This window comes from Sipha flava, unplaced genomic scaffold, assembly GCF_003268045.1.
Source record: "Sipha flava isolate LNK unplaced genomic scaffold, YSA_version1 610_pilon_pilon, whole genome shotgun sequence".
Lineage (NCBI taxonomy): Eukaryota > Metazoa > Arthropoda > Insecta > Hemiptera > Aphididae > Sipha > Sipha flava.
Window position 1 is genome coordinate 38,137 of NW_020273587.1, and position 9,206 is coordinate 47,342.

Sequence of the window (9,206 nt, forward strand, 5' to 3'; positions counted from 1 at the left end):
AAATTATAAACAATTTTACTTAGGATACGACTGCTGGATGGGATGGAATAATGGTTCAAATCCTAACAAATATATCAGAAATTATCATGTCTCCACTTATTCACATATTTAATTTAAGTATAAAAAACAGTATTTTTCCAGATTACTTTAAAGTTGTTGTGATTAAACTTTTATTTAATGGCGGTAATTGCAAAACAATGAGTAACTATAGGCCTAATTTTATGCTTACTAATCTTGATAAAATGTTTGTAAAAATAATTAAAACAAGACTTATATTTTACCTTGAGCACAACAACTTATTATCCAAAAACCAATACGGTTTTGTACTAGGACTAGACACAGAGAATGCTTAATATGATGTAACGCAATTTTTATACAGTTCACTGGATAATGGCTTGAAAGCAATTGTTGTTTTTATAGATCTGGCTAAGGCTTTTGATTCATTTCACCATGGTATTTTATCAAAAATTCTACCTACTTTTGGCATAAATAACCGAAGTCTACTTTGGTTTAATAGTTACATCTCGGATAGATTACAAGTAGTGAAATTAGTGATTTCATCAAAACAAGACCAAGACTTTCAAAAGTCTTGAACTTGCAGACCCGGTCTTGGTCTTGGCCTTACGCAAGACTCTTGTTATTTTCACAAAATATAAAAAAAAAAACTAAATAGGTACCTACCTGTTATAGCTGTGTAGGTTTTTTGCTATGACTTCTAAGATGAAACTTAAGTCCAATATATTATATAGCAGTGGTGGCCAAACTCCGGCCCACCATCATTTAATATCTGGCTCTCGAAAGTATTCTACATTACAACACTTATTTGCATAACTGTAATATTTTACATTTACGTAAAAAAAAATTGAAAATACATTTTTTTATGGCCCACGGTAAAAAAGTTGTTTTTTTAATGGCCCGAGGTAAAAAAAGTTTGGCCACCACTGTTATATAGTATACCAATAATATAAAACAATCAATTTAATTTTTATTGTAGATACTCGTTTAGGACTTTGCATTTTAAAATATTATATTTGTATTATTTTACTTGTTTTACTTTGTTTTTACTACTGATTTGATGAATCAATTTATCAGCATAATTAACTTTCTAAGTTCCTATTACATTTATAATAAATATCAATATTATAGACTACAAGTTTACGACAGTAATGAAATTATATACTGTATAAGACACTAGTTTAAGTACTCAATGTGTAATATGGAAAAATCACTCTAGCTACGAACAAAAATAAAAACGTATTTCCAATCAAAATGATATGAGTAAGTAGTTATAAGTATGAAACAACTATATTAGGTTATTTTGTAATATTAATTCCAATTATCTCTAATGATTTTTTCAATAATTCGTCATTTCCTCGAATACTGATCAAATTTAATAACAATACAAATAATTTCTTAGAATTTTCGTTATAAATTATTAGTTAATATAATCTAAATAACTAATGTGTTTTCGGGGGAAAAAAAAATTGCAAGACTGCAAGTCTTATAGTGATGGTCTTATTTTGGTCTTGCAGCTTCGGTATTGGTTTGATCTTGTTCTTGCAAGCCTAATCTTGGTCTTGGTCTTGCAGCAAGAGTCTTGCGAGACCGCAAGACCATGATCAATTTTAATCATCACTAAGTGAAATTGAATGAGGCCAAAAGTAATGCTAATCTTATCAAATATGGTGTTCCACAGGGTAGTGTATTAGAGCCCATTTTGTTCTTACTTTACATTAATGCTGTCTGTGACTTAGTATATGTTAAGTACTTACGTTAAGTATTGATGGTAAAATGATTACATACGCAGATGATTCATGTCTTTTAATTTCGGATATTTCGTGGGAGGGGTCAACCACAAAGCTATCAAAAGTCTTAACTTAACTTATAAATGTATAAGTGAAAGAGGGTTAACGATCAATTACGACGTATATAAACTTTACAATTAATAAATGTAATATATATTATCCATTGTTAATTCATAACTGTAAATGTCCCATAAATTGTGACAATCATAAGTGTGTTCAAATTAAGCAAATAACTAAAATTCGTTATTAAGGTATTATATTTGATAATAACTTGAGATAGAATCTTCATGTTAACTATCTGGTTGGAAAGCTTCGCCTCATATCTTATATACGTGTTAAACTAAGAGATATATTACCCATAGAGACATTACGGAATATTTATTTTGCCTTTTATCAATCCATTTAATAATATGGACTTTTAGTATGGAGAGGATTAAGAATAAATATTTAAAAATTTTATAATCAAATCAAAACAATATACTAAGAATAATTTTACTTAAAAAATACTCGAAAATATATGGACCAGTGTATAATGTGAATTCAGGGATATTCGAAAGAAGAAAGAATAACGAGATACAAAGACTTTTTAGCAACCCAAGTATATGCCAGTTCGTCCGTAGTAAGAGAATAGAATGGGCAGGCTACGTGTGGCGGGCAGAAGGATGCCTCATACGGAAGGTTATGGCGGGGAACCCAACTGGAAAGAGACCGCTGGTGAGACCACGTCAGAGATGGTTTGATACGGTGAAGAGATACCTGTCAAAAATAAACAACACCTTCAAAATAGACATGGCAACGGATAGGGATCAATGGAGAAGGATTGTGGAAGCGGCAAAGGACCTCAGTGGTCCGTATTAACAGGTCAGAAGAAGAAGAAGAAAAAATACTCGAAGGCTCAACTAAATTAAATTATATGAATATAAGTATTCTTCCAGTTAGATATTTATACGAAAAAATTGCTATAATGTTCATAATAAAAACTAATATAATTCCAAGGCAGAATCTACGGACGGGTAAGAGCCCATAGGGTTTATGATATGCCGATGGAATATACTAAAAAGTAATTTGGGAAATCATTTGTAGACTACTTGGGTTCAAAGTACTTTAACGAAATGCTAATATCATATAAAGAAATATTCATTGTAATTCATTAAATTGAAAAAGAGTAGTATATAAATGGATTTTTTCAGAATTATCAGTTTCTTAGTGTCTGCATTAATGATATCTTTAGTTTTTGTTATTTATTTATGTACTCTATTCGTTGCCAATTTTATTTTATTTTATTTATTTCATGTATATTTCATTTTTATTTTATTTACTGTTAATTAAAAAAAATATTTAGTTCTTAAACCTAAACTTATTTTAATACTTTACATTAAATGATATTATAATTAATCGGTTTGTATGTATCATTATAAATATATTTTCTGTCATTCAAATTTTAAATTATCGTTTTGTATAAAATGTATTTATTTTGATGTAAATTATCTATAAATGTAACTTTCTGCTCCATCACAAGCTACGCTCTACTTGTGAGTGATATATTCTTTATACATATGTTATATATTTACAAGGAAATACAATATAAAAATAAAAAAAAATAATATAATTACTAAATATTAAGATAATAAGAAAAATATAAACAAATGATAAACAAAATATAAACTTAAAATAACATAACATCTAAAAAACAAATGAAAACAATGATTTTAAACATTAATTGACATTCTTCTCCAATTTCGGAAATAAATTTGATAATATGATTTGGTACAGTGGCGTAGCCAGGAACTATTTATGAGGGGGGGAAGGGTTCAGCAAATTTATATATATTTAATCTTATCACTATCATTTTGTCTACTATTTGTATTGATCTCGGTATTTTTAAGTCTGGTTGACATTAGTTTTTTTGACTCAGGTAAAAAAAAATAATTAATTTTTCTAGTTTGCTTATTTGTTAGAGAATTCGCCTATAATAATAAATAATAATAATAACAACAATTTAGGAACGAGAAATTAATATAGGAAGATAAATATTAGGAATTGCGGACGTTTATTATATTTTCGTGTTATACATTTTAAACAATCAACAACGCGTTTTATATTGGTTAAAATAAATGTAGTATATTTACAACATTAAAAATTTTTAACAAATTTAAAACAATCGATCATACGATGTTAAATAAGTTCGATCTTTTACACATGTAAAGGAAATATTTAATTATTATGTAATAATGTTATTAAGATAAACGCCAAGTTACGATTTATTTAAGTGAGATAATCAAGTGATTTACTACTTTTACTACTATGAAAATAGTATTCATTCAAAATAAACAATAGAATAAACCTTGTTTATATTGTTTGTAATTTAATATTATAATTTTCGATGAGTTACGAAATTAAATTACTGAGCACATCTATTACCGTATACCGTGTGTTATACGATATTCATTATCCGTTATTAAGTTGTTTATTAAAATCAGTGACGACTAGTGATGTGTAATGTGTAATTATTTGTATATAGAAAAGCTATTCTTCAATTCCATCTTTATTCGCATTAAACATCACGTGTTTCCACTGATTTTAATTAACGACTTAATGATGGATAAAGAATATCGAATAGTACAAAGTATACCTTAGTAGATATGCTCAGTAAGTTAATTTCGTACACTATCAAGAACTATAATATTATGTTAGGTTACAAACAAAGTTGTAAGGTTTATTTCATCGTAAAAGTTGAATGAATACTATTTCCATAAAAAATATAAAAATAAATTGATAAATTAATACAGGGACTGGAAATGAATTTTCTTGTCCAATATGTTTGAAATGCCAATTGACCACTCGAAATATGTGTGAATATAGTCAAGATGTAAGATTAAGCCTTTACCCGCGGTAACTTTGAATAATTTGCTATTTCAAGATACTATTTAAGTAAAGGCTTTATCCTACATCTTGACTAAATTCACACATATTTCGATTGGTCAATTGGCATTTCAAAGGTATTAGACTAGAAAATTAATTTCCAGTCTCTGTATTAAGTCTATACCATTTCAAATATCACGAGTTGCTTTTACATTAGATTCTATTTCGAAACTTTTTTGTTGTCTTATGTTGATCGTTTGATATCAGATTATTTTCACTCGGGGATCGAGGTTTCTGATTAATTATTTTATACCTCGACTGAATATGATCGTATTTCGTTGTCTTTTTTGCAAGTGGCTTTTCCGTTACTTTCGGACGTACGGTTCTTTGTTGGTTCACTTTAGTCTTCGACTTCCAACTGTTTTCCTTTTTCTCAGTATTTCTTGCTGTTTGCGATTTCAAATATTCGTTTTTTTCTTTTATCCATGTTTGTTGGTATTCCATCGATATTAAAGACAACATGTTCGGTTTTTCACTTTTTGCCTGGTATGACGGTATGAATTTTGGAACATTGGTGTAATTGGATGCCACCAAATTATCACGTCGTTTCAAGGAGACGGATGGAACAAATGTTGTCTTTTTGTAATGTGCCATTTTATTTTTGAAAATATTAATTAAATGGAGACGGACCAAAAAATGATCGAGAATCACTAACAATATTAAAATTAAGAACTTATGATTACAAATAAATGAATATTCGTGAAAATTATTGACATTTAACTAAATACTGTTATTTATTATCACTTTAGCAACGCTAATCGCGAAACAAATTCATGTAATGAAGTGTATAATAATTGTTTTGCCCAGTGAATTAAAAAGTCCGGATGACGTAAAAATGTAATTGAACATATATGTACATGAAAATAGTTCGTACAAATGTTAAAAAAAAATTATCGAAGTCAACGAAACGCAGTGCTCCAAGCGGCTATGGTACGTGTTCCAAGGCGGGACGGTATCTGTTTATATGAAAAATATGTACTAACTGTTTTTCGGGACGCGACCAGTCGTGGACTGATGACACTGGTAGAGTACCGCAGGAGGTGTCGTGACGAACATAATCAGTACTCATAATTATAACTCATAACCCAGTACTCATAATTATATTTAATTTATGAATAGAAATATTTTTATAATTTTTATTTATTGTTTTGTGTAAAAAAGTATTTTTTCTATAATTTAATCAAGAAAACGAAAAGTTAATTTTTAAATTATATCGAAACAAAATAAATATGCCTGTAATAATAATAATAATAATATATAAGTAGATAATTTTATTATTAAATATTAAACATAGGTACTTAAATAAATAAGGAATAAAGTAAGTTATACGCTAAAAATGTGAAGTAAATTTTACAACGAAAAATTCGGGTAGTGGAGAGGGCGTGAAATATTGTTGCCTTAGGGCGTTATTGGCAGTTAGTAGGGTACTGTATATATACAGGTAATAAATATATATTGTATATATATATACACAATATATTGGTCTTATACAAATAAGAAAATGAAAATAATGATTGTAAAAAGTCAATACATGTATGTTCAAAAATTAAATGCTTTAAAATATTCTGAAACCTTTGACGAATTAAAAAATTTAATGTGATTCTAGATTGTATAAGAAATTACTGGCAACATTTATTCTAAGTGCTTTGAGAAATTTTTCTAAATATGTTTTCAGTTAAAATGATAATAGTATGAAAATACTTAGGAAAAATGTTAAATTATTAAAACTGGTAAATATTTTTAATGGGTACAAAAAAAATTATTATAATTGTAATATTCGTATATATTTAATTATTAATCATCGACAATAGCAAAATAACGTTAAATGTTCATAAAATGCGCCAAAGAAGATCAAAAAAACCGATAGGTCAAGGATAAAAAACAAAAATCGTAAATAGTAAATTATTACACAAAGTTTATTTATCCATTTTCTTGACAAAAAAAAAAAATGATAATGCTCTCCCAAACACAATCGGGGCATTTTAAAATTTTACTGCAGATAATTATTATTATAAATATTATAAAGTAATTATATTTTTTTAAAATTTTCATTTTTATTGTTACTTAGCGAATGCGAATCGCGGTGCTAAAGTAATAACAAATAACAGTATTTAGTAAAATATCAAAAATTGTTACGAATATTTATTTGTAATTATTATATTTTATTTGTAATTATAAGTACTCAATTTTTATCTTGTTAATGATTCTTGTTCATTTTTAAGTCCGTCTCCATTCAAATAACATTTTTAAACTAAAATGGCGCATATGAAGATCTACAGCGGATCAATGAGTCTAACGGTACGTTTACGGTACACTCGTCCGGGGGTTTTTGATACAGCTGTTCCCGGTGTTCCCCGTCATATTGTTTCCGGATATTGATTCGATTGCACGTACAGTTTTCGACGGGATGGATTTATGTACAAAGACACGCGTGGGCGGGCTGTTTAAACTAGGGGTCTCGCTTTTGTACGTGAATATGAATGTACGTGTTCACGTATACCGTGATCACGCGAATGAATCAAAATAAATCACGTATGGTTAATTCACGGCAATCAACGAAAGCTTAATCGCGTGAGCACGTATCTGAATCATATTCACGTGATCACGTGAATTAGTATATTCACGTGAATTGGCATTAATCAAAAATATGATTGTATAAAAAATAGTTATTTGTAAAACAAAAAGAGTTTGTTAATTTTGTTAATGATACCTACATGGTGGTCATATATTGCATTACAAAAACCGATTTTGGGTACTGTTTATTTTGTTGTATTTTATTTGAAATCTTTATGTGCTCGTGGTAATTCAAGGCGTCCGGTTGTGAAAATAGAACTCACACACTGACACCCAAGGTTTATAGATAGTAAAGGTTACCTCATAATCATGTGTTTACATTCAAAACTACCGCTTCCCCCCTTGTCAAGTGACGTCATCATCGTACAAATACTGTTACGAGCCTGGCCATAATATTGTTTTACTATTAGTGCAGTATAGTAATTACTAATTTCTAATTAAATATTCTGATCTGAAATTGTATTGTTAAAATAACGTATTACAATATCTATAAATAATATTGTACTTATTGTTAATAATATGATATAATTTTATTAAAATCTGTCTAATTTAGTGGTTATACGAATGAGATTTTAACCTGCATGCAGTATACATCTCATAACCAGGCCATATTTTTATGTGCACCCCGACACACAATGTGCACCACGAATGTACAAGCATGCACTACGGTTTTAACGTGTGTGCCAGGGGCGTATTTATGGGGGTGGCTGAAAAAAAATAAAATTCTTTTAAATGCACGTCGTGTATTTCACATTTTCACGTGTATCTTTTCACGTGTAGGATTTATAAATACACGAAATTCACATGTAAGATTTTTAAATACACGAAATTCACGTGAATTACGTGAACTACGGATTACACGGTTTTCATCACGAAATTTTTAATTTCACGTGTAAACGTGTAATCCGTGTACACGTGTTTTAAGAGCTCTAGTTTAAACGTCCACGTAAAGATCCACAACTAATGTGGTGCGATTATTTCTATATGTATTGTTAACTAATTATTATTATAAATTTTTGTTTTTTTTTTTTAGAAGATAAACGTAAGGACGGTGCCGTGCGATTCGGGTTTTATCGAAGCAGGTTCTTCATGACTAAAATGAGGTGAGTACAGGGACGGCGCGAGGGGAGGGCAATAAGTAATATAGATTTGTAGGTTCTGAGTCCATTTTTCCAACATCCTATTTGTAGGTTCTGAGTTCGTTTTTATTTTTTTGTAAGTTTGCAAGTTAAAAAAATGGACTCGGAACCTACAAATCTATACTACTGCAATAGGGGCAGTTGTCCAGGGCCCCGCGGTTCTAATTTAATTGAACTTGAAATATTTTATTAATAGAAATTATAAGACTCAACATTTATTTTGCCCAGGGCCTCGCAAATTCTAGCACCGTCACTGGGTGGGTAGTATTATGTGACAGAAAATTTTAATACATAATTTGCGAATTTCACGTAAAATGTCATCGTATACTATTTTGTTTGGACCCGTTAATTTTAATATTCACTCTGAATCTAAAACTTTGATTTGAGTTGGGGTGATCAGATGCACGTTACTATTTCGTTAGAAAATGAACTTCGCACCGCTACTGCGTAAAAGTATTATGAAAACGTCAATTTAGTGCGGTAATTCATACCGGAAAACATCTGAGATTGTTGATGAGGCTGGAAAAAAAAGCTAGAAGAGGCTAAAAAAAAGTGCCAAAAATAAATCCGAACCTAACTAAAGTTGTAGGTTTATTAATACAATACAATTTGCTATAGGTTTTATTTTTGTAGGAATTTACGTATGCATATTCATTGGTGATTTTTACTTGCTATTCCTAACTCTCATGTGGCAAAGTAAATTCCTTCAAAATGAGATCCACCCTAAAGGTTTCGATCGTTCAGTGAAACTATGTTCAGTGCAATG